General features: G+C 41.2%; 1 pseudogene; it reads right to left on the bottom strand.

The window, feature by feature from the left end:
* Nucleotides 1–1774: 1774 nt before the first annotated feature.
* On the bottom strand, nt 1775–23087 carry LOC139713170 (XK-related protein 6-like; annotated as a pseudogene).
* Nucleotides 23088–26730: the final 3643 nt, after the last annotated feature.

Raw genomic sequence — 26730 nt, 5'->3', positions numbered from 1 at the left:
ATTTTAACACTTTTAGATTCTTTACCATTATGAGCTTAAGACAGTTTGAACATTGAAGTGTTATACCTCAACATATACTGAGGAGGATTTTTGCATAGAAATACAGTGGACTCCCGTTATAAAGAATTCCACGGGACTGTCAGTTTTCTTTCTTTATATCGAAATTTCGTTACAACCACACAAATAAAAAAATAATAGGGCTGATAATTTTGCGACCTGGATGTTTACTTTGTTGTAACCGAAATTTCGTTCTAACCGTGTTCGTTATAATGGGAGTGCACTGCACAAAAAAGAAAGAAAATCGAGGACAAAACCTCAAAGCGGATAATACAACACCACAGGATTTAATCTGGGTATAGCGTTATTCTGGATCCCCAGATCCAGTTAGGTTTAAATCATACAAGTTATAAATTGAAAATAAAAATTAGATACTACAGTTTACTTTAGTTGCATAACCATTTAAGGAGAATGAACTGCCTTGACAGAGGTTGTGTTCTCGGAACATTGCTGTCGAGTTGTTTACTTCTCCTTCTGATATCTTGAAGCTGATAACTACGTATTGTAACTTTATAGATGGATGAAAATAGCCTCATGACTCAAGGCCCTGAGAATGTCAGATTCTGGCAAATCATTAATACGAGCACTCACTTTTTTTCTCTCTCTCTCTTTCTACAGCATGTTTGTTGTTTTACATGGCACAAGAAGTCAAAATGCCTTCTTTACACATTTTTGAAATGCAAAATAATTTTACAAATACAGCAGCGAGGCAGATAATACAATGAGTTTGAATAATGCCAACCAAAAGAAGCGACTACACTCACTATGGGTTTTTTTTTTCAAAAAAAGAAAGGATGGCAGGACAAAATTGTTCCATAACTTTTTTCACAATCTTTAATGAAGAATTTAAAATGGAACAAGATCAACCATTATTATCAATGTGTTCATGAAGGTATTGATAGCAAAACATTGCAGACACAAACATATCTTTCACTCACACACAAGACAAAAACCCTTTACTTTCTTTGGAAACTCCACAAAAGTAGGACACATATACTGCGTATGATTTGATGGTCATATTAACTATGGAAATCTAGTGGGCAGTAACAGAATCAACATAAGAACATGACGCATGACACAAACATGAGTATGTTTCTAGAACAGTCATGTACTCACATAGTGTATATAGATAGACACACCCAGGGAGCAGGTATCTTTTCGCAGCATGTCTTAAAGCATATAATTTATTTCTTGTCTGATATTTTTGGCTCTTGAAGGCATCTGAATTGCAAATTTAAACATCCATCAACACTGGCACATCTGTGAACTTATTTCAGACATGTGATTACAACATCGCACTTGACATGCACTGCAGCAAATTTGCCAAAAACATGCAGTAAACGGCTGACGAACGTCACAACGGAAATGGCTTTACAATGTGTTCTCAGAGACAGTTTGCGTTGTGACTTGGCCATTTACCATGCATAGGCCTACTGCATACGTGTCTATGATTTCAGGCTGTGTCCTTGGGGCAGGGACTTGGGTTGAGTGGGGAAGTTTGACGACGAATAAACGCTGCTCTAAATCTTGTGTCCATGCTTGAGAAGGAGATCTGGATGAATGCATCTTCGGCTCTTGTAAGAGAAAAGGTTGACTCGGCAGGGAAGTTGCTCAGGTTTCCTCACTTTATGTGTTTGATCATCTATATATGAGCTCTCGGGTCGATTAACGGCATCCACTTCATCCCTTCCTCACAACAGATGGTCGTGATCTACGTTTACTGGCTGTCCAACAGTTTATTCTGCACGTGTGGATCTTTCTCCGATATATCTTCTGGACTCTCCTTGCGGCGGGTGGGTGAGATGCAGTACGGCAGCAGCCCGTTGGGGTGACAGAACCCGTAGTATGAGGCGGCCATGAAGAAGATGCCCACGAAGAAGCCGCCCCAGACGAACACAAGTGCCGGGATGCTGTACATCTGCTCCTGCGAGTCCCGGTTGCTGTACCAAAGCCCGACCATGACGGTGTTTTCCACGAAGATGACGGTGTAGAAGAAAAGGGCGCGGTATCGCGTTGGGCTCTCCTTGACGTTGAAGAGACAGAAGATGTGGATGATGCCCATGACACAGTAAAAGGGGACCTTCTCAAATTTGAAGGACGTCTCCAGCCAGACCAGCCACACTGTGATGACCAACCAGTGGACGCCGGCCACCACAAACACCCACCACTTGTAGATGGTGGCAAAGAGGGCCATGGCAATGACCCGAGATGTTATAGTGAAGAGCCTCCAAGCCATACGCAATGCGACTCCAACGTATGTGATGTTATTCCGTTCAGCCTCAGGATATGCTTCCAGGGCCTTTGCCAGTGACCACAGTGAAAACAGAACAGAGGCACCTGTAAAATGCAAAGTATGTCTTAGTTCTATCCCTTCTGGTTCTGGAGAATAACATTTAAAAAGATTCCTTATTTTGGGGGGAGGGTGTATGGTCAAACAGGGGGTCATTTGAATAGATTGAGATCATAACCTCCTTGGTATGATACCTGCCAATTCTGATGAAAATTCATCATTGGCTTTCCAGTAACAAGATAAAAATGTACAATTTATCCCCCAATTTGACACCCCCCCCCCCCCAAAAAAAAAAACAAAAAACAAACAACAAAACAAAACAAAAACAAAAAAACAATGAACTGGGGAAGGGATGGACACTCCTGGATCTGCCATTAAAGAAACCAAAAAAATTTAAACTAATGTCATTGTAGATTTTACAGTATTAACTTGGCTCCATCATTTCTGGTTCTAAAGAAAATTGTCAAAGATTACTTAAAGGGCCCCGGAAATCCATAATATATGCATGTTGGTTTGTGTTGATCTATGATACCCTCAACATCACTTTTGTCGTGAAACGAATATCTAGAATCATTTCATACATTTTTCATGATTTTTTTTCTTCTATTTTCCTTCAGATTACTTTGGAAAGAACACAAAAAATCCTTCACAATCAATATTCCTTTTGTGACCTCATCTGTCAATCATTGCTAAAGTACTGAAATGTTTAACAAAAGACATTGAAATGCACCTTCCCCTCGACTCCGCACAATTTACATGTTCCCTCGCCATGTCTTTTTGTAGTCACATTAATATCACAAAAACATGCACCTGTGGGTCCACCATGAACGAACTTGAAACTACATGTAAGTACAGTCAGCATTTTACTTACAGTACCATACATGTATCAACTAAGCTCTATGATTGGTTCTTGAGAGGGAAATTTTTACAATTTCTATTGGGGGCCCTGATGGTGATCATTTAAACAATTTGAGACCCTATTGCCCTAGAAATGCCAATTGCTATTAATAGGTTTGGTAAGAAGATGTAAATGTAAAAAGTTTACGCATGATAAACGCCAGATGAAGAGCAAAGTCCGTTGAGACTTCGGCTCAGGGAAGCTAATGAATTAGCCTTGGAATCAAAAGGGATACTGATAAATGAAATAAGAAACGGATGAAAACAAACAGACAAGGAACCAAGTTTTGTGTTTTAACCAAACAAGATACATGTATGGTGTACCACACACAAAACTAGCATACAGCGCTCAGCACTTTCTCGATCTCAGATCTCGCACATACTCCCTTGTTTCTCAGTTCATTAAATGACTAGGATCTGGGGGTTTTTTAGGTGTTGCTTGTATAAAAAGCAAATTCTAAAAGTGTTTTTTTTTTAATTTCATTCTAGTACAGGACAAGGTATTTTATTTGGTGAAAAATTAAATTTTGATCCATTCAACTAGGCTGCTCGTCATTTGATCACTGAATTGATCATTTTCATATTTCTCTTTGAAATGAAATATTCAGTCCATTGCACTCATAAACATCCATCATCTTCATATTGACAGGTGGGTGTGCTGCAGTGAAATGAATATGAATATACTGCACTACTAGGCGTTACAAAAAACATTTCCCACTTTTTATCCTTGATAGTACAAAAAATACTATCAGATAACACTACCATCAATATGAGTAACAGCTGAAAAGTGTATAATTTAGTAAATGTTAGAAATGATTTGAATATGAGAGCATGCATCAGTTTCATTAAATTCATGTTGAATTTTTAAAGTTAAATTCTGATTGTGGCAAAATTTGAACTTTCTGTACAAAATTGGACTTTACACAGGAACCAATGATGTGCATGTGAGTGTGTACTTACAATGACCCTTAACGATAGACTTGAATACCACGAATACCACAATCACACATGGTGAACCGCAAACCCAGCATTTGTTATGTACACCAGCATGCAAACTTCTTCTTTCAAAGATCATCTGAATACCATTTTTCAGAGCTCTGCTGACTATGCTTCTGATCTCTTGCTCCAAGGCACACAAATGTCTAATTAATATTTATTCATGATGAATTTCCCTGGGCACTGCTAGTCTGAATTCATGGTACAAGGTAAAATACATGCGCATGAGAAAAAAAAAAGTAAGGACATGTTTTCATGTGCTTGCATACACTACATTTTTGGATGAATAAATACTAGCTGTGATTGTGGAATTTCTCATAAAAATGTTATCTTGGCCATTGTTCAGGACCATTGTCAGGGTGTTAACCCCACACTCCCATGCACATCAACTGACCCCTGTGCAAAGTTAAATTTTGTACAGGGGGCTGAAAATAAAGCAAAAATTGAACCTAAATAATTCTTGAATTTAATGAAACGGATATATGCTCTCATTTTTAAATCACATTGTACCTTCAACAAAATTGTACACATTATTCAGCTATTGCTCATATCAATGTCAGTGTTTTATCTGATACATATATATTTTTGAATGATATATTAAAGAAAACGCAAAGAGGAATGTGGATTGAGTGAAAGCAGCAATATCAGTAAAACACATCACTGAAAGTTTGAGGAAAATCGGCAAATAGATGAAAAAGTTATTAATTTTTACAGTTTTGGTGTTGAAACCGCTGAATAAGACAACTAGATATTATGATGTATGTGTGGACAACAATATACAGAAAGTGTAAAGGGAATTCTACAATTGTTTTTTCGTGAAAATTACCCATTCCATCATCTTGATACTGACATATTATGTTAAGAGCCGCAATTATTCCCCTTGCTTTCTGAAAGGAGTTAGTCAAGTACTCTTTCATCATGCTAGAAAAGTGAATCCTACATGGAATTTTCTTTATATTTTTTGATATTGTCCACAGTCACACATACGTCATAAACTCAAGTAGTCTCCTCATCCAGCAGTTCCAACACCAAAACTTTAAAAATTCATAACTTTTGCATCTATCGTCTGATTTTCCTTCAACTTTCACGGATGTGTTCTACTTATGTTGCTGCTTTCACTCGATCCATTTTTCTCTTTGGGTTTGGGTTTCCTTCACGGATCTAAAGTGGGGAATTTATTTTGTACGACCTAGTAGCATTCTGGAAAAGGAAACATAATTATGAGACCAATCTACATATTAGTTTAAAATGTGTGTGAGAATGAAGTGATTGGGGAGGAGGTGGATCTCGCTGCTTACCTGCAAGCCAGTAGAATTCCTCCATCTCCACCATCATGTACACCTGGATAACCAGCTGAGGGGCCGACTCCATGAAGGCCTGCAGGAGGCGCAGCATGGTGATGTTCCAGTTCTCAGAGCTCATCAGCTGGTCGTCTGCCTCCTTGCGGTTCTGCAGGCCAAACTTCAGGATGCGCCAGTATCTTGTGGGGGGGGGGGGGGGGGGGGCAAAATAGGAGGAATAACCATTATCGTAATGTGAATAACCACAAGTTGATATTTGTCATTGTATGTATGCTGTTTGTATGCTGACAAATATATTATCTTAAATACATAATGTCTAAGAATAGCTCACACCATCTGTCATTAATGTACATACTGGTAGATATGTATTGTATGGTTGCTTTTGTGTACGTATACCGACTGACAAGATTAGTGGAGAAGGTTCATATTGTAAAATTGCTAATACAGGTACAAAAAAAAATATGAGAGAAAGGAAAAGCTCACCAAATTGAGAATGTTCTAGGAAGTACCTGTACATTGGCTAAATTGTGAAATACATACTGTACACTTTACAAAACAAGTCTACTTCTAACCCAGTGGGTTTGGTAGCTATTTTTACCCACGCCGATGAAAATCGGCAGGGGGTTATGTAAAGGGTTCCGTATGTTTGTTTGTTTGTTTGTTTGTTACCCACGCCGATGAAAATCGGCAGGGGGTTATGTAAAGGGTTCCGTATGTTTGTTTGTTTGTTTGTTTGTTTGTTTTGTTTTGTTTTTTTGTTTGTTTGTTTGTTTGTATGTTTGTTTGTTTGTTTGTTTGTGTACAAGATAACAAGAGAACGGGTAAACGGATTTGCACGAAATGTTCAGGGAATGTTTGGATAATGACAGGAAAGAATCGATTAGATTTTGGTGATAATCGGTTGACCCTTGCAAATTCTGTGTGACCTTGAAGTTTTGACCCCATGGTATAGTGACCATTCCGAAAATTTCCCGTTTCTCACTTTGCGATTTTCCGCTACCATACGAAGACATAAACTCCCCAACGATCCGACTTCGCTGCTCAAATGTTCGTAAGAATTCCGAAATTTACGTTTAGGCCTATTTGAGGGACTATGTCCTTCTAGATTTATGAAAGTTCGTTCTCCGTCATCACAAACTGGCCCGTATTTTGATGATTTTTCAAATTAAAATTGATTGTTTTTTTCGTTGGAGGAGCATTTTGCTCGGTCGCAGTCACACTGCACGATATGCGCGCTCAATGTCAATGCGTGTGCAAGGCCGCTGAAAATGCATCGCGCTTTACACTGTTGGTGCAAAATTGCACCGGGGACGTTGCGGCGCTCGTTGGTGGCCGAATACTGGTGCAGTAGACATTTGCATTCAACCCTTGCATTGAATAATTCCCGTAGACACTAATCATAGGGGTAATTGCCTAGGGGGTACGTAAATTTTGTTTTTCTTTTTTGCTTTTGTGGATACCATCAAAGATCGTACACTCATACGACCTTTGATATCATCACACTCTCGGCTTGCTATAATCAAAATATCCCGCAAGAAAACGGCGTATTTCTCGATTTTTAGCGCTTTTTCCGCGACCCGTCGCGTAGACAATACTCTTAAAACTGGACTTAATTCGCGCGCGCTTGGAAAAGTTCCGATTCTGCACTTTTGACGGTGGAATTTGGGATTTTCGATGGATTTTTGGAGGAGACTTAAGGGCTTTCCTGTACGTGAATGAGTGTTAATACCGTATGTGTAATTATGTGATTTGCGTGTGATGTGACTGTAGAACCAAAGATCGTACACTTCAGTGTACGATCTTTGGTAGAACTCACTGGCTGGTGATAAAGCACCGAATTCTGGTAGATGACCGAATGCACATTATAGTCCAGGCTAGGCTCCATAGAAAGTGCACCTAACCTTGTTTTTTTGATATATACAATGTTTTTTGATGGTTTCTTGTCAATTCGAGGGTGCTGATTCCAAATCCGATTGATGCCACTCGCGTAACCTTGAGCATTTTCGGCAAAACGCAAAAATCCAAAATGGCCGCCAGATATGCTAATTTGGCCATGATAATCCTATTTATGTCAATTTTATGACAAATTATTCCATCAAAGTTTTTTAAATTTTTGTTCCTTGAGTAATTCTACTTGCACATGCAAGAAATTTTTCATTTGAAGAGGTACATTTAGTATTTTAAGCTTATTTTCAATTCAAAATGGCCACCACTCCTATACTCATGTACTATATGAATGGCAAAAAATATGCATAGAAATAGAAGACGAATTTTCAGTCACATACCTACGCTTTTATCAAGTTTTGCTTGTGCAATGCAAATCAGATGAGTGCCACTAGCAAAACAAGCAAACAAACAAGCGAAAAAACAGAAAGTTTATTGTTTTTAGGCTTATTATATTCTTCTTAATACAAAACTTCAAAATGGATGCCACTCATATACCCCTGCACAATATGAACGGCAGAGCGTGTGAAATAAAAAAAAATAATCTTTTTTTTTTTCTGTCACTCAGGTACACTGTTTTTCAATTTGTGTGCTGATTATAAATCAGAAGGTTGTTACTAATAAAGGCTGTTTTATTTTTTTTTTTGATGCAAACATCCAAATTTGCTACCTCAATCTGAATTTTTCCCCAGGTATTTGGAAAAATCCACCAAAACTTGAATTGACGCCAACATCAAGATCGTTTATCAGGAATTATTAGATATGAACATTTGATACTTACTCTCTAAAAAAAATCGAGTGAAAATATTCACTCTTAAAGGAGTGAATACAAAGAAGAGTGAATTTAGAGTGAAATTGGAGTGAATTTTGAGTGAAAATGTTCATTTTCACTCATTTTGGAGTGACCTCAGGGATCACTCGAAGATTTTGGAGTGATCCCTGAAGTCACTCCAAAACGAGTGAAAATGAACATTTTCACTCAAAATGCACTCCAATTTCACTCTAAATCCACTCTTTTTTTATTCACTCCTTTAAGAGTGAATATTTTCACTCGATTTTTTTAGAGAGTACTTGACTTGAGATGTTCAACATTAAATCATTCATTCTGATTTACTGAATTAAAAGGCTGAATCCTAGATGATGACACAAATGAAATTTCCAATTAACTGTCCTGTTCTACATTATCTAAAAGCGATATTATACAAACTTTTCAGTCCCCTCATCCGAGAAAGAACATGAGGCAGGGGAAATTGGAAAAAGGGACCACCTCACTTCCTGTTGTCAAATCTCTGAAATGAAAACAATGCCCCAAAGTTTTTAATGTTAACCCAGATGAATTATATATGGTAGATGAATTTTACCACCGTTTTTTCGGAGTGAATGTGTTTGAGTATAGGCCTATGATGTCGAGGGAGACTCTGAGATCTGTACAGTGCTGCCTCATTCTGAAAGCAGTGTTATAACAACTTCACATTGCTTGTCTTTAATCTTCAGCATTTGCAGATTCAGGATTGCTCTCGGTAACCAGACCAGCTGTGTTAGGACTCGGAATGATGGCCTCCTTACTTGTGGCTGTAAACTAACTCCACTAGAGGTCTTTTTAACATAGGCTATGTGGTGACATTATATTCACTTCACGTAGGAAGTTTGCAGATGATCTTGCCTTTACGTCTCATAGAAAGTCCTTGGATGACATGAGCCGAGTACTGACCCATCTCAAGACAATAGTGGAGTACATCATCTTCTGGAGACTTTGCCCCAACCTTTGTTAGATTATCATCAGACCCACGCCTTCCATCTTAGTAACCATCTTGCCAACGCTATGTTCAAGGTAGCTCTCTGTGGCAAGCCTTCCAAGCATAGGCTAAGGAAGTCCACCCTCTTTCACTGACACTCGATCACTCTCCCTCACACTGGAAGGAAAGGATGGCCAGTGTCACCAGTGCCGTCAACGCATACCCTGACATTCCAAACACGATAGCATGGGGGGGGGGGGGGGGGGGGGGGGGCATTTCATGAAGCGTTTTGTCTGACAAATTTGTCTGACAAATTTGCTCTCAGCCAATCAGATGCAAGGATTTAATAGCTTATAACAGTTTGTCAAAAAGAAAAGATCTGACAAAACACTTCATGAAATGCCCCCTTGAACAACCTGCCATCAATGCGCCTGAAATCCCACAAGCCTAGATTTCCCTACTGTAACTAGAAAACATTGACCCCAAAACAAGTTGGTGCAGATGCTGGTCTGATGTCATCTCTGATACCGCCCAAATTACCTACAACACTGTCTCTGGCCTTGCAACAAAGCCACAGGGCTTCAACGGGTGGTGATCAAGCAAGTCTTCATGTCTTCATCCTATTTCTATGGCAAGTAATCGCCCTCTAACCCCTGAGGAAGTGCTGAACATCACCAGATGTGGTTGCAATCAAAACAATTGCAGGACTAATATGCATCTTTAGCCTGAGAATTCTGCACATTTGGGGCTGATGTCGCCTGCTGCTAAACATACAATTAAAGGGTTCTTTAAAGACAATAAAAATGACAGTTTTAGTTTTAAGACAAGACTGAATGAGATCATGATGTCAAAGTGTATATTATCAACACCTAGGAACTGTGAGAGAACTGAAAGAGGTATCTCACATTGCTCCTTGGGTGATGTTTAATGAACAGTTTGTACGGTATTGCATTAGGACAGTTTCGTTTATGCCTTCAACAGTTTTTGTTGTTGTTTTAATTCAAGAAGAAAATCAGGTTTGCTCGATAATATCAAGGCGGCACTCCTAAATTAAGTCATATCAAAGTGATGGAGGTTATGATCCATTTCGAACTCGCCTCAGGACTGCTCCCTCCCCCCCCCCCCCCCCAACTCCTTGCTGGAAAAAAAAATCTACAGTGTAAAGGGTTTTTAGTTGTGTCATTAATGTCCGATGTGTTTTTGTCCGCAACCATGTATCTCTGCACTTACTGTATAGGATTTTTTTTTTGTACTTTGTTAATATGGTTTTAGGGGAATGCATATTACAAGCTTTGCTTTCTAGCTTCCTCTCCATTTTTAACATTATTTGATAAATACCATGTATCTAGGCTCCTTAATATATTGTGTTAGTATTACATTTTTATATTCAACCGGCATGTAGAATATGATGGTACATTGATTCCTTGCGAGAAATTGTGTTCAACATCGTAAGGTTTATGAATATTAAATGCTCATATATGTAGGCCCCCTATATATTGTAAGTGACACCCAACATATTGAACATGCAACACTTTATGATAGCGTAGGTACGGGACTGGAAATACAGTAAATTTGTTCTATATTTCCATGCATATGTTTTGCCATTCATATAGTACATAAGCATAGGAATGGCGGCCATTTTGAATAACAAAATGAGCTTTAAATGCTAAATGAACCTATATGAAATGAAAATTCGCTTGCAAATGCAGATGGAGTAACTCTAGGAATAGAAATGTACAAAGTTTGGTGGAATAATTGGTCATATAATGCACATTATTGTGTTTATCACGGCCGAATTAGCATATCTGGCGGCCATTTTGGATTTTTGCATTTTGTCGAAAATGCTCAAGGTTATGCGAGTGGCATCAATCAGATTTGGAATCAGCACCCTCGAATTGACAAGAAACCATCAAAAAACATTGTATATATCAAAAAACAAGGTTGGGTGCCTTCTAGCCTGGACTATTATGTTTACCCCGACTTTGTACTTAGGCGTGGGTCTGCCGCCTTTGACGGCCCCTCTCTAGTTTGTTTGTTTGTTTGTTTGTTTGTTTGTTTGTTTGTTTGTGTGTTTGTTTGTTTGTTTGTTTGTTTGTGTACAAGATAACAAGAGAACGGGTAAACGGATTTGCACGAAATGTTCAGGGGATGTCTGGATAGTGACAGGAAAGAATCGATTAGATTTTGGTGATAATCGGTTGACCCTTGCAAATTCTGTGCGACCTTTAAGTTTTGACCCCATGGTATAGTGACCACTCCGAAAATTTCCCGTTTCTCACTTTGCGATTTTCCGCTACCATACGAAAACATAAACTCCCAAACGATCGGACTTCGCTGCTCAAATGTTCGTAAGAATTCCGAAATTTACGTTTAGGCCTATTTGAAGGACTATGTCCTTCTGGATTTATGAAAGTTCGTTCTCCGTCGTCACAAACTGGCCCGTATTTTGATGATTTTTCAAATTAAAATTGATTGTTTTTTTCGTTGGAGGAGCATTTGCTCGGTCGCAGTCACACTGCACGATATGCGCGCTCAATGTACAATGTCAATGCGTGTGCAAGGCCGCTGAAAATGCATCGCGCTCTACCCTGTTGGTGCAAAATAGCATCGGGGACGTTGCGGCGCTCTTTGGTGACCGAATACTGGTGCAGTAGACATTTGCATTTAACCCTTGCATTGAATAATTCCCGTAGACACTAATCATAGGGGTAATTGCCTAGGGGGTACGTAAATTTTGTTTTTCTTTTGCGCTTTTGTGGATACCATCAAAGATCGTACACTCATACGACCTTTGATATCAACACACTCTCGGCTTGCTATAAGCAAAATATCCCGCAAGAAAACGGCGTATTTCTCGATTTTTAGCGCTTTTTCGGCGACCCGTCGCGTAGACAATACTCTTAAAACTGGACTTAATTCGCGCGCGCTTGGAAAAGTCCGCTGGTAAAAAAAAAGAATAAAAAACTTACCAAAAATGGTAATTCAAGGGTTAGTAAACTACTTTTGTAATCGACATGAAAGGGGGATCAAGAAATAAGATATTTTTCTAAGATTTCTTTTAACCATAATTAAAGAGATACAATATAGCGTGAAACATTGTTCAAAAAGTCCGGAGCCGACAAAATATTGCGATTCAGCGTGATTCCTGGTTGGCATTCTGAATATAAGCAGGATGTGCGCAGTGTGCTCAGAACATCCGAACGGCAAAAAGAGTCGCTGCAATGTTGCGCAATGTGATGTATATAGAATGTACACCTTTGTACCTTACGCTTCGTTATATCAAAGCTAGATCATTAATGATTTTGTTTTTGCAGTATTGCTTTATATACTATGCCTTGCATTGCCAATATTAAGACTTGACCTGGGCTTTTTCCTAACTTTTTCAGGTATATAAAACACACACACACACACACAAACACAAACAATAATATTAGAGGATGTTCTACAGTGCAGATTTTGGATATCCTTCCCCCACTTCGACGCCCCCTCGCTTTTCATACCTCCCCAAATCATGAACATTAACCGACACCCTTGACTACCAGTGGCGGATCCGCCCCCCCCTTAATTTCCAAAGCGAAAAAATATAGCTACAAAAAGGCAGTTTTTGGACTGCAAAATGTCAAAATTTTCAAGCTCGCTCGCTCCGCTCGATCGCATTTAATCGCTATGCCATTCTCCTGATGTTGCTGCCAGTAATTGCCAGCAGTTGCGCCCGGTGCGTTCCCTTATTCAAAAGTATAGCTACAAACGGCAGTTTTGAGACTGGAAAATGTCAAAATTTTCAAGCTCGCTCGCGCCGCTCGCTCGCATTTAATCGTTATGTTATTCTCCTGATGTCACTGCCAGTAATTGACAGCAGTTGCGCTCGTTGCACCCCCCCCCCTTAATTTCCAAAGCCAAAAAAGTATAGCTACAAACAAAGTTTGGGGACTGTAAAACGTCAAAATTTTCAAGCTCACTCGCATTTAATCGCTATGCCATTCTCCTGATGTTGGTACCAGTAATTGCCAGCAGTTGCGCCCGGTGCGCCCCCCCCCCCCCTTAATTTCCAAAGTGAAAAAATACAGCTACACAAACGGCAGTTTTTGGACTGTAAAATGCCAAAATTTTCAAGCTCACTCGCTGCGCTCGCTCGCATATAATCGTTATGTCATTCTCCTGATGTTGCTGCCAGTAACTGCCAGCAGTTGCACCCGGTGCGCCCCCCCCCCTCCTTCATTTTCAAAGCGAAAAAATATAGCTACAACTGGCAGTTTTGAGACTGTAAAATGTCAAAAATTTTCAAGCTCGCTCGCTTCGCTCGCTCGCATTTAATGGTTATGCCATTCTACTAGGATGTTGCTGCCAGTAATTGCCAGCAGTTGCGCCCCGTGCGCCCCCTTAATTTCAGGCTTTCAAGTGGCCCTACTTTTCCTACTTTTTCCTACTTTTTTACTACTGTCCCTACTTTTCCTACTTTTTTGCTCAAAATCCTGCTTTTTCCTACTTTTTCCTACTTTTTTGGTGAAAAACCCCGCAAAAAAAAAATTGTGCGAGGCTACTTGAATAATATGTATTCAGGAATGATGAGCAGACTTAGTTGCAGATTTTTACTGGTGGGGAGAGCCTCTTCAGCATGAAAGAGGGATAACACACACCAATCAACCACAAGACTGCTGCCAGCCTCAGCTTTTGCTCCTGTGCAGATGTGATTGATCCCACTGATATTGCAGCCTAGGACTTGGAGCAGTGCTCAACCAGCTCTCATCATCGCTCAAAATTACCAGGCTCTCCCAGGAGCAAAAGTGAGGCTGAGGCAGCAGGGTTGTGAGCACAAATTAAGATTTACATGTAACATCAAGAGTTCTGGTGAGTATCGACGAAAACTACTCCAAAAAGCCTGCACATGTCCTGACTTATTCCTACTTTTTTTTCTTTAATGCCCTACTTTTTCCCTCTTATGTCCTACTTTTTCCTACTTTTTTAGAGATTTTGTTCCTACTTTATTCCTACTTTTTTACATTATCCCGCGTGAAAGCTTGTTAAATTTCCAAAGCGAAATAATATAGTTACAACCGGCAGTTTTGGGACTGTAAAATGTCAAAATTTTCAAGCTCGCTCGCATATAATCGTTATGTCATACTCCTGATGTCGCTGCAAGTAATTGCCATCAGTTGCGTCCGGTGCGCCCCCCCCCCCCCCCCCCCACTAATTTCCAAAGCGAAAAAATATAGCTACACAAACGGCAGTTTTGGGACAGTAAAATGTCAAAATTTTGAAGCTCACTCGCATTTAATCGTTATGCCATTCTCCTGATGTTGCTGCCAGTAATTGTCAGCAGCAGTTGCGCCCGGTGCGTCCCCCCCTTCATTTCCAAAGCGAAAAAATATAGCTACAACCGGCAGTTTGGGGACTGTAAAATGTCAAAATGTTCAAGCTCGCTCGCTTCGCTCGCTCGCATACAATCGTTACGTCATACTCCTGATGTCGCTGCCAGTAATTGCCAGCAGGTTGCGTCCGGTACGCCCCTTTAATTTTCAAAGCGAAAAAAATATAGCTTCAAACGGCAGTTTGGGGACTGTAAAATGTCAAAATTTTTAAGCTCGCTCGTATTTAATCGTTATGCCATTCTCCTGATGTTGCTGCCAGTAATTGTCAGCAGCAGTTGCGCCCGGTGCGTCCCCCCCCCCCTCCTTCATTTCCAGAGCGAAAAAAATATAGCTACAAACGGCAGTTTGGGAATTGTAAAATGTCAAAATTTTCAAGCTCGCTCGCTTTGCTCGCTCGCATTTAATCGTTATGCCATTCTACTAAGATGTTGCTGCCAGTAATTGCCAGCAGTTGCGCCCGGTGCGCCCCCTTAATTTCCAAAGCGAAAAAATATAGCTACAACCGGCAGTTTTGGGACTGTAAAATGTCAAAATTTTCAAGCTCGCTCGCTTCGCTCGCTCGCATACAATCGTTATGTCATACTCCTGATGTCGCTGCCAGTAATTGCCAGCAGTTGCGTCCGGTGCGTCCCCTTAATTTCCAAAGCGAAAAAATATAGCTACAAACGGCAGTTTGGGGACTGTAAAATGTCAAAATTTTCAAGCTTGCTCGCTCCGCTCGCTCGCATTTGATTGTTTTGCAATTCTCCTGATGTTGCTGCCAGTAATTTGTCGTTTCACACCGTCATTCCATAATCCATAAGGAAAAAATGACTGCGCAGTGGAATGTATCATGCACATTCCGTTATGTATTGCAGTCCCCATTACAGTTTCCAGACTGACAGCACACGCACATACGCGCACACACACATACACACGCACGCACAAGCAAGCATGCATACACACCCTCAAAATTACTTTTCCACGAGGTGCCCCCCCATGTCTTGACCAACCCGCCACGGTACGCCACTGGCTGCACCCGTCCGGTTATGGGCTTGTAATCGTGGTGATGGTGACTATCGCCGATCATCCCCCCCCCCCCCCCCACTCCTCAGCACGGATTTACGCCGTTGACTCACAGCTGTGTCGCTCTAGGTTGGGGATACTTACAGAGCATTCAAGAAAGGGTGAATGCATCTATATGAGCCACAGAAATTATGAAGTAGACAGAGTACCCAACAACTGTGCTCTGAGAGTCGCATCTCTTCTGGCTCTGAAGCAAATCATTATGGTCAGTCCTGTGTTTACCTGGTGACCTGCTATATTTGTGGAGATAGGGCCAGAGAAACGTATTGCCTGTGGCGAATTGGTTTGCCTTCATTGGTGACCGACTCCATTTTAATGTTTGCGGACATTGCTACCACTGAAGCAGTGACTGGATGGATTCCTTCAACTGTAGCTGGATATCATTTGCTGGATTATCCTTCACAATGCCCTTACGAAAAAGTCCTGTGGTACTCCTGTGGTAATTACCACAGGACGGTACCACAGGACAGTACCACAGGACAGTACCACAGGAAAGTACCACAGGACAGTACCACAGGAATTGTCCTGTGGTATTTTGGGACATACCACAGGACAGTACCACAGGAATTCCTGTGGTATTTTGGGACGTACCACAGGGCAGTACCACAGGAAAGTACCACAGGACCGGTACCACAGAACAGTACCACAGGACAGTACCACAGGAATTCCTGTGGTATTTTGGGACGTACCACAGGGCAGTACCACAGGAATTCCTGTGGTATTTTGGGACGTACCACAGGGCAGTACCACAGGAGTAGTACCACAGAACAGTACCACAGGAACTGTCCTGTGGTATTTTGGGGACAGTACCACAGGACAGTACCACAGGTCGATCATTACCACACAGCATTACCACAGGGCAGTACCACACAGCATTTCCATGGTACCACAGGAGAGTACCACACAGGATAGATCGAAAAAAAAAATCTGGGAGACTTTTAGCCACATTTCAAGGAATATTCCTGATAGGTGAGTGATGGATTTCAGGACAAACATGGCCCTACTTAATAACCTGTCCTACTCCTAACATAACCTCAAACAAGAGTCTAATGGCCAAGTGCCAATCTAGTCCTATAATAGATCTATATAGTCATATTCTATTCCTAGGTAGCCATCGACCCTATCAGTACATATATATATGGCCGTCTATCCGTAAAGCATTAAGGCATGGTTACTAACTCGATTATACTTTGTTATCAAGATATGAAATTACACTTTCATAACAATATCTATGATATTGGGAATAACATAACATAATTAGACAATCTTTCATAAAGTTCAAAGTAAGTTCCATCATTAATACTTTGACTTTTTAAGTCATATATGTATTTTCTAAAATCTAGAGTGCTTTTTATAAATATTCATGAGCTATGTAAAAATTTGTACCACAGGAGTACCACAGGAGTACCACAGGAGTACCACAGAAGTCCTTATGAAATTTCTCATGCTTTACATCAGCACTTTCACTAAATAGGTAATACTGTAGGAGTATAGGACAGGATAAGTAATGGCAAATCAATTGTTATAATTCACAGCATAACTCATCTATCAATTAATTGAGGAATATTAATATGTGCTTTTTTGTTTGTATTTTTGTTATAAATTTCAGTTGATTCTGCCTTACAATTTTCCTGTGTGGTACTCCTGTGTGGTACTGCTGTTTGATATTCTCCTGATGTGATAGTCCTCTGGTATAAAATGTTAAGAAAAAAAAAGAATATCCTGTGGCATTTTTCTGTGGTACTTACGAATTTAATTTGCTGTGTGGTACTTCTGTGTGGAATAGCACCATATTATGATGTTCCTGTGGGATTTTGGACAGTCCCTGTGGTACTCTCCTGTGGTATACATCGAAAATTACCACAGGAATTCCTGTTGTACTGTCCTGTGGTACGTCCCAAAATTCCACAGGACAATTCGTGTGGTACTGTCCTGTGGTACGTCCCAAAATACCACAGGACAAGTCATGTGGTACTGTCCTGTGGTACTATCCTGTGGTACTTTCCTGTGGTATTGTCCTGTGGTACGTCCCAAAATACCACAGGACAAGTCGTGTGGTACTGTCCTGTGGTACTATCCTGCGGTACTGTCCTGTGGTACGTCCCAAAATACCACAGGACAAGTCGTGTGGTACTGTCCTGTGGTACTATCCTGTGGTAATGCCCTGTGGTACGTCCCAAAATACCACAGGACAAGTCGTGTGGTACTGTCCTGTGGTACTATCCTGTGGTACTTTCCTGTGGTACTGTCCTGTGGTACTGCCCTGTGGTATTGTCCTGTGGTACTGCCCTGTGGTACTGTCCTGTGGTACGTCCCAGAATACCACAGGACAAGTCGTGAGGTACTGTCCTGTGGTAATATCCTGTGGTACTGTCCTGTGGTACTGTCCTGTGGTACGTCCCAAAATACCACAGGACAAGTCGTGTGGTACTGTCCTGTGGTACTTTCCTGTGGTACTGCCCTGTGGTACTGTCCTGTGGTACGTCCCAAAATACCACAGGACGAGTCGTGTGGTACTGTCCTGTGGTACTATCCTGTGGTACTTTCCTGTCGTACTGTCCTGTGGTACTGCCCTGTGGTACGTCCCAAAATACCACAGGACAAGTCGTGTGGTACTGTCCTGTGGCACTATCCTGTGGTACTTTCCTGTGGTACTGTCCTGTGGTACTGTCCTGTGGTACTGCCCTGTGGTACTGTCCTGTGGTACGTCCCAAAATACCGCAGGACAAGTCGTGAGGTACTGTCCTGTGGTACTATCCTGTGGTACTGTCCTGTGGTACGTCCCAAAATACCACAGGACAATTCCTGTGGTACTGTCCTGTGGTACTATCCTGTGGTACTTCCCTGTGGTACTGTCCTGTGGAACTGCCCTGTGGTACTGTCCTGTGGTACGTCCTAAAATACCACAGAACAAGTCGTGTGGTACTGTCCTGTGGTACTATCCTGTGGTACTTTCCTGTTGTACTCTCCTGTGGTACGTCCCAAAATACCACAGGACAATTCATGTGATACTGTCCTGTGGTACTGTTGTGTGGTATACGTCCCAAAATACCACAGGACAATTTGTGTGTATACTGTCTTGTGGTACTGTCCTGTGGAACTTTCCTGTGGTAATGTCCTGTGGTACTGCCCTGTGGTACATCCCAGAGTACCACACGAGCCTGTGACACAGTACCACACAGTTCCTGTGTTAACATATATTTGTGTGGTACATTGTGTGGTACCAACCAGTACCACAGGGAGTACCACATGAGCCTGTAAAACAGTACCACACAGTTCCTGTGGTAACATTTATTTATGTGGTACATTGTGTGGTACTGACAAGTACTACAGGAAGTACCCTACAAGCCTGTGGTACAGTACCACACAGTTCCTGTGGTAACATTACAAGTGTGTGGTACATTGTGTGGTACCGACAAGTACCACAGGGAGTACCACAGGACTTTTTTGTTAGGGTGTTGGGACTCTACATGTATCGCCGAGATTTGTACTTTGGCTTATAGTAACCTGTGCCCATTGATTTATGTCTGAGGTATCATTAATCAGTACACCAAGGATCATTCATCTGTTCATCAAACATCACCCTTGGATATTTCCAGTGGGGATTAAAATTTAATTTCCATTTAATGGAACTTGTGATGTTTACATGCAACTGTAACACATGTACAAGCTTGTAAAACTGTGCAATCCTATTTATAATACATGTACATTGTACGTACTGATTGATCAGTGTCCCTACAGCAAATAGCACTGATAATAAACTGACTAATATATACAGTTTCTAGAGCATTCTTAGTGTCATCAAAGCAATGGCCCTACTACATGTAGCGACATGTAGTATTTCAAAGGCAGCAATGACAAGTACACTATGGTACCTACGGCTACAAGGTTATGCACTTTATAACACGTGCAGGCTTTATTAATAAGCACAGCTTGCTTTAAGGCCGTGTCACACCTTTCCGGGCATGATATACGCGGGCTTGTGGCGAGGAGGTATAGTTTCCAGCACGAAGAAGATTTTCAGCGGGCGAACAAGAATGTTTGCAATTTTCATTTTCATGCCTTGTCATACCGTATCTGGGGAAGTTTTGCGGCTTGACTTGCGGGGAAACAAATTTACTCCCCGGAGCTCTCCGCAGTTGGTCCGCACCTGACAGTATCTAGCGCGTATCTCGCCTGTAGTTGCCAGGAGGTGGTCACGCAAGTCCAAATTAAAGGGATCGTACAGTTTTTGGTTGAGACCTAATTTCAGGTTTCTAACATTTTTTAGTGAGATAATGAAAAAACCTCTTATAAAATATGAAAGAGCATTTCTATGAGGTATTCAACATTTATTTGATGAAAATTGGTTTTGAAATGGCTTAGATATCAAAAAAAGAGCGATTCTAATACAGTGTGGGACCCACACTTTATTATGATCGCTTTGTTTTAGTTTGTTTTTTGATGTTTCAGTCATTCCACACCCGATTTTCATCAAATAAACTTTGAATTCCTCTTAAAATGGTATGCTCTGTACTATATCATATGTGTTTTCTTGGTATCTCGCAAAAAGTTAAAAGCCCAATTCTCATCTCCACCAATACTGTACCATCCCTTTAACCGCAGCTAAGTTTTGAGCAACACCATAACTTTTTCCGGGTGAGTCGCGGGAATGCCCGGAGAGGTCCACGCAGAACGCCAGTAGGACGCCCTAAGCGGCAGCACTTCCCAGGCAACTCCCACGCAGGTACTTCGCAATCCCCGTATGCAGCTAAGATAATAGGGAGCTTTAGATTTTGACGCGCGGACGTTTGAGATGACGAGCGCGTTGGACGTTCTCCTCTCCCCTGCGTCGTGTAGAAAAGTAGCTTTAGATTACGCTGCCCAGACGCAACGTATAAAAAAATAAAATCGCACCCCCATATGATCGGTGCGTGAAGTAGCTCTCTACGTTGCAAACTGTGCGGACGTAAAAACAGCCCAGTACGCGTAGTGAAAAACTCAGGCGACGCAAGCTAAAAATAGATCGACTTGACGCGCGCTTCTGCGCACGCTCAGAACATGTTTCTTTCCTCTGAACGGCCGCGCGTCTAAAATCTAAAGCTCTCTAATTGACATTCCGTGGGACTTTGCCATTCCATCAGAGGAATTCCTTCACTGAGTTGTCAGCCCCTACGCGACTGGTATAAAAGTCACACAGTATACCCGCAAATAGAATTAAGTAGAACGTGTCCAGCAAGTAAGACACATGCACTGACTCTCCCGAATCCTTGTTCGCCATCAGAAATTGTCGGTATGCTGGGAAATCCCTACACGTAACAAGCCTGCGTAGCTTGCCCCGGAAAGGTATGACAGGGCCTTAAGGCCGTGTCACACCATAACGCGGGCTTGTAGCGAGGAGGTAGTTTCCAGCACGTAGAAGATTTTCAGCGAGCGAACAAGAATGTTTGCAATTTTCATTCATGCCTTGTCATACCATACGGGGGAACTTCTGCGGCTTGACTTGCGGGGAAACAAATTTATTCCAAGGAGCTCTCCGCAGTTGGTCCGCACCTGACAGTATCTAGCGCGTAGTTGCCCGGAGGTGCTCACGCAAGTCCGATTTAACCGCAGCCAAGTTTTGAACATGACCAAAACTTTTTCCGGGTGAGTCGCGGGAATGCCCGTAGAGGTCCACGCAGAACGCCAGTACGAGACCCTTAGCGGCAGTACTTCCCAGGCAATTCCCATGCAGGTACTTCGCAGTCCCGTATGCAGCCAAGATAATGAAATTCTGTGAGATTTCAGCCATTCCATTAGAGGAATTCCTTCACTAAGTTGTCAGCCCCCACGCGACTGGTACAAAGGTCACACAGTATACTCGCAAGTCAACGCGTCCAGCAAGTAAGATACATGCGCTGACTCGCACAAATCCTTTTCCGCCCTTAGGAATGTCCGGTATGCTAGAAAATCCCTACACGTAACAAGCCCGAGTAGCTTGCCCGGAAAGGTGTGACAGGGCCTAAACACGGTTGCGGGTAAAAAAATATGCGTGCGCACCTCCGGGCGACTACTTTTGAGATACATGCTAGGTACTGTCATGTGCGGATATCTACGGGGACCTCCGGGTAGTCAAAATTGTTCTTTGCAAGTCGCACGCAAGGCTGGTGTGACACGGCCTTAAACATGGTTGCGGGTAAAAAGATTTTCGTGCACACCTCCGGGTGACTACGGGTGAGATACATGCTAGGTACTGTCATGTGCGGCTCATTCCGGGGACCTCCGGGTAGTAAAAATTGTTCTTTGCAAGTCGCACGCAAGGCTTGCCCGGAAGGGTGTGACACGGCCTTTATGGAAAAACTCGAGGTTTGCGTGGGCATCATTTGCAGATTTTAGGAGCAATCATGGTTAGTGTATCTCTCTCTCATAAACCAAAATGTATAGCAATGTCACTGGTGTATTGAAGACTTTTTTTTTTTTCAGGCGGTCAGGTTGACATGAGATACAAGCCCAGAAAAATGCTGCAGAAATCAATCACCTTGGATGCCTCCATCTTTCAAGTCATCACCATATCTGCCACAAGTTAATGTCCCTCTGATGACCGTAATTGAAGCTTATCAATCTTGACCACTGACTCAGGATTAACGCAACTCTCCATGCCCTGCATCAAGGATACAGTTGCAAATCAAAGTCCGATTTTGTCCATTATACCACATAGAGTGTCCATATGCAGGCCGTATTATTGTGACTTGTTTCAAGCCGTGTTTATAATGACAAAATTGTCAAACCATGAAGAATTGAGAACCCATCACATCTAATGTATCCTACACCCTATGGGGCAAAAGAAAAAAAAAAGGAAAACAAAAGAAAACAAAATGAATAATAAAAATGTGAGGCTGGGTAATTCAAGAAAATATTTCTCCTCTACCGCCCCCCCCCCCCTTTTAACCTTACCTTTTGAGCATACCAAGCTGGAGAACATGCGTGGCCACCAAATCACACCAACACAGCAGCTTCCTTGCCCAACCTTTGTTCTTGTGGTCAGAGTCGTTCTTCAAGTCAGAGACGAACCACCGGAAGCTGAAACACTGGAGGACGAGGGATGGGATGAGCACGAAGATGAAGGTCAAGATGCCCCAAAAGTAATAGTCGCTGTGGAAATAGTGTACACCCATTAAGAGATCAGTCACCACGTCTGTAACGTACATGATCATCTCACCAAGGGGGATGAAGATGGCCTTTAATACCGTTACATGTACTTGGTTTTTGCAATACCGGTTGTCTTCCTTGCTCTTCTTTGCCATGTCTGCCTTCGTTTTATCAGAGCTGTCATTCTGGATGCGGTCCCTGGACTTAGAGGGAGGAGCATTGTTGCCATTTCCTGCGGTGTTGGATATTCAGAATCCAGCTCCCGCGATGGAGTCTTGCGCAGAGCATTGGTGGAATCCCCGATATCTGTGGTATCCGCTGTCATGGTGATGCAAGTCTCCTACATGAATCCAAACAGGAGTGATTTACCCCAAAATGTAAATAATACAATAACTGCTCTGGGAGGCATTTTTGGCATAACATTTCTCTCTGCTGCCAGCTGATTCAGTGTTGCCAACTGCAGTTATTACAGGTAAGTTTGTTTGTCACTTTTTCTCCACACATTGCATGTGACTAATCCTATAAAACTAGATGACAACAAAACAATGCTGTGCTACCCTGTAAGGGGATGTTGTATCCGCAGAGCTTCACTGATCGATATAAATAGGTCTTGAGCTGGAACACTCAACTATAAGGAACAGGAAGTCCCCGATACAATGTTCTTCTTCCAAATCTGAATACAATCTTCTTTTTTCCTACCAATCAAATGACCAATGAAATTAAGTTTCTTTGTGTCCCAGGACACTCTAATGTCAATCAGTAACTTACTCATATTACTGCACATAAATGACGGTACTGTGATCTAACCTATTAATACACAGATGCACTTAGAAGACAGATCAAAAGAACATGACAGACTAATGCCACAGACTAGAATAAACATTTTGTAAATGACTTATAAAAGATACCAAGATCAATAGAGTGCAAGTAAGATCCTACCACAATGCTTCCTTGTACATGTACAAGTTGTATTTGTAGGAATATGCACAGTACGATGACTTGTCCTGTATCCTCAACTGCGTACCAGTAATACTGGCAATGTGCACAACATTTGAGGAAAATCTGCCTCGACATGATTGTTTACTTCTCATGATGTACATTGTACTAGGGAGGTACGACCTCCCTCCCTCATTGTACCTTGAACTGATAACTGCATATTATGATTAATAAAGATAAATGAAAACAGCCTCACATTCATGACCCCGATAATGGAAGGTTCTAATAATTAACTCAAGCACTTAAGTTGACTGATCACTGTACACAGAAGCACATGACGATGGGAAGTAGATTGCAAAAAAAAGTGCATGTACCTCGACCTAACTTTGTTTATTTCACTTCCTTCTCTCATTTTTTTTTCTTTCTTTCTGGGTTGTACATTTGTACATGTATTGGCATGAAACATCAAAATGTCTTTAAACCACAATTGACAAAATCTGAAATAATTATAGGAATACTACAACAAGGTACATTTAGTTGTAATACAGTGAGTTTGAATGGTGTCAACTTACAGGACCAACTAAAATGCACCCAACACAATGTTCCCAAATACAACATCAGCATAATGTTTTTCCATTTTTATCATTCAGTCCATCCTCACAATTTTTTGAACCATTTTACATTAAACCAGCTAAATCATAGTGTATGCACGCATAGATCTACAGGAGACAAGAGTGCAATTTTACAGATAGTTTTGCGTGGTATAAAGTATGATACACTGTGTCACAGTAACAGTTGATGTATATTCAACAGAAGAAAATTATGGTCTAGATTTAACCATAAAACAAACACATTTTTGTGCAAGCACACTTGCTCCAGCTGAGATGTAACATCATATTATGCATAACATACTGAATAATAGTGTGTAGTCGACTTCTGTTACACAAGTACAGCCTCGTACAATGGAATAGGATGATATGACTTGAGGTACTTATGGTTGATACTGAACATCGATTACAATAAGTTTTTTTTTTATAAGTAACAAAAAATTAGTTGGATAATAAAACCAAATGCATCAAGATATGAAACACGACTGAGATGTTCACTTGTAGTGGAGGCAACATGCAGAATGTTCCATTCGAAGGGCCACATGCTACTGAAGGGGGAAGTAGGGGTCCAGTTATAAAGTAGCAGGATTTCTAACCAGTAACTTCCTCTTAATGACTGTTTAATTACAATTTGGACATTGATGAGTTAACAGGATTTTGAACCTTAGGGTTAGAAAATTCAGTTGATAATATACCCCACAACAAGAGCCATCATCACCACCATGCATCAAACAATTAAACAGGCCTGTATTAAAAGTTAAGAACTCTGACAGTAATACACATTTAAATATGAATTTTAAGCACCGGCAGTGTTCACAGATCACCAACATGCCCACTTAATAATGGCATGAAGTTTCAGATTACATTGTATTTGTCGTGCCCATGTGAAGTGCACATTGTAGTTTGAAGTTCATTAAGCAGTGCTTCCCTCATTTGCCATTAAACACTACAATGCTCTCCCACTGTCCAGAGAAAATGCCCTTCTCCTCAGGGGAGAATGGTACAAGTATGGCCCACCACGACAAGATCACGTTTATTCTAGAGCAGACCTCTCTTTGACTATTAACACAATAAAACAGAACGTTCCATCCATGAACAGAAATAACAAAATATTTGACTAGGACATGATCATGTTGATCAAGAACAGGCAGTTGATTTAACCATTTCACATAAATACATATGAAATATTTGATATTAGAGTGTGTGTCCCCTCTGAATTTTTCTACCACTTTTTTAAGTCATGTAGGTATTCAATTACTAGCGAAGACTAGGATCATCAGTTAGCAATATCAAACATGTAGGGCATCAAGAAGATGATTTCCATATGATGTCAACATTCTCCTGCAGTCATTGTTGATGGCCACATGACAGCTTACACTTTCACAGATGCCATCACACAGCACACACACACACACACACACACACACACACACACAATCACAGATACACACACACATTCTTACATACATGTGAACTCCATTGTTGAGAAAGCGATGTTCCCATATTGTTTGTTCCACAAGAATTGCTTCTTTGTCACTGACACTTCAAGAGAATCATACCTTCATACTCATGAAGCGTAAGGACTGACCAAAAGGCCCCCAATATCAATCGGCTCTGTATTGACTCTCGTTAAAATGTCTGCTCATAAAGCTATTAATGTGTTCATGAAGGTTTTAAAAGCAAAACATGGTAGACACAAAATAATACCGGTTTATCTTTCACTCACACACAAGACAAAAACCCTATACTTTCTTTGGAAACTCCATAAAAATATGACACAAATACTACGTATGATTTGAAGGTAACATTAACAAATTTTTGTTGGGCAGTAGCAGAATCAACGTCAGAACATGACGCATGACACAAACATGAGTATGTTTCTAGAACAGCCATGTACTCACACAGTGCATACATAGATAGACACAGCCAGGGAGCAGGTATCTTTTTGGAGCATGTCTGAAAGGATACAATGTGTTTTGTTTTGTTTGTTTTTTGGCTGGTATTTCTGGTGCTTGAACACATCTGAATCACAAATTCAAACGTCCATCAACACTGGCACATCTGTGAACTTATTTCAGACCTGTGATTACAGCATCGCACTTGTCACACACGGTAGCAAGCTTGACAGAAACAAAATCGTAAATGGCTGACGAGCGTCACAACGAAAATGGCTTTACAACGTGCATGCTCTCGGAGACAGTTTGCGTTTAGACTTCGCCATTTACCAAGCATACTGCATATTTGTCTATGATTTCAGGTTGTGTCCTGGGGGCAGGTATTTGAGATGAGCAGGGAGATGTGAGGATTATGTCGCTCTCACTCTTGCATCTAGACTCAGGAAGGAGATCTGGATGAATGTATCTTCGGTTCTTGTAAGAGAAAAGGTTGACTCGGTATGGAGCAGCCCTCGAGTTGATGCCAACA

Source organism: Diadema antillarum, unplaced genomic scaffold, assembly GCF_040938485.1.
Source record: "Diadema antillarum isolate AM-2024a unplaced genomic scaffold, OU_Dant_1.0 seq00001920_RagTag, whole genome shotgun sequence".
Lineage (NCBI taxonomy): Eukaryota > Metazoa > Echinodermata > Echinoidea > Diadematoida > Diadematidae > Diadema > Diadema antillarum.
Note: the sequence above shows the minus strand (reverse complement) of the source record. Positions and strands in the feature narration are given on the sequence as shown.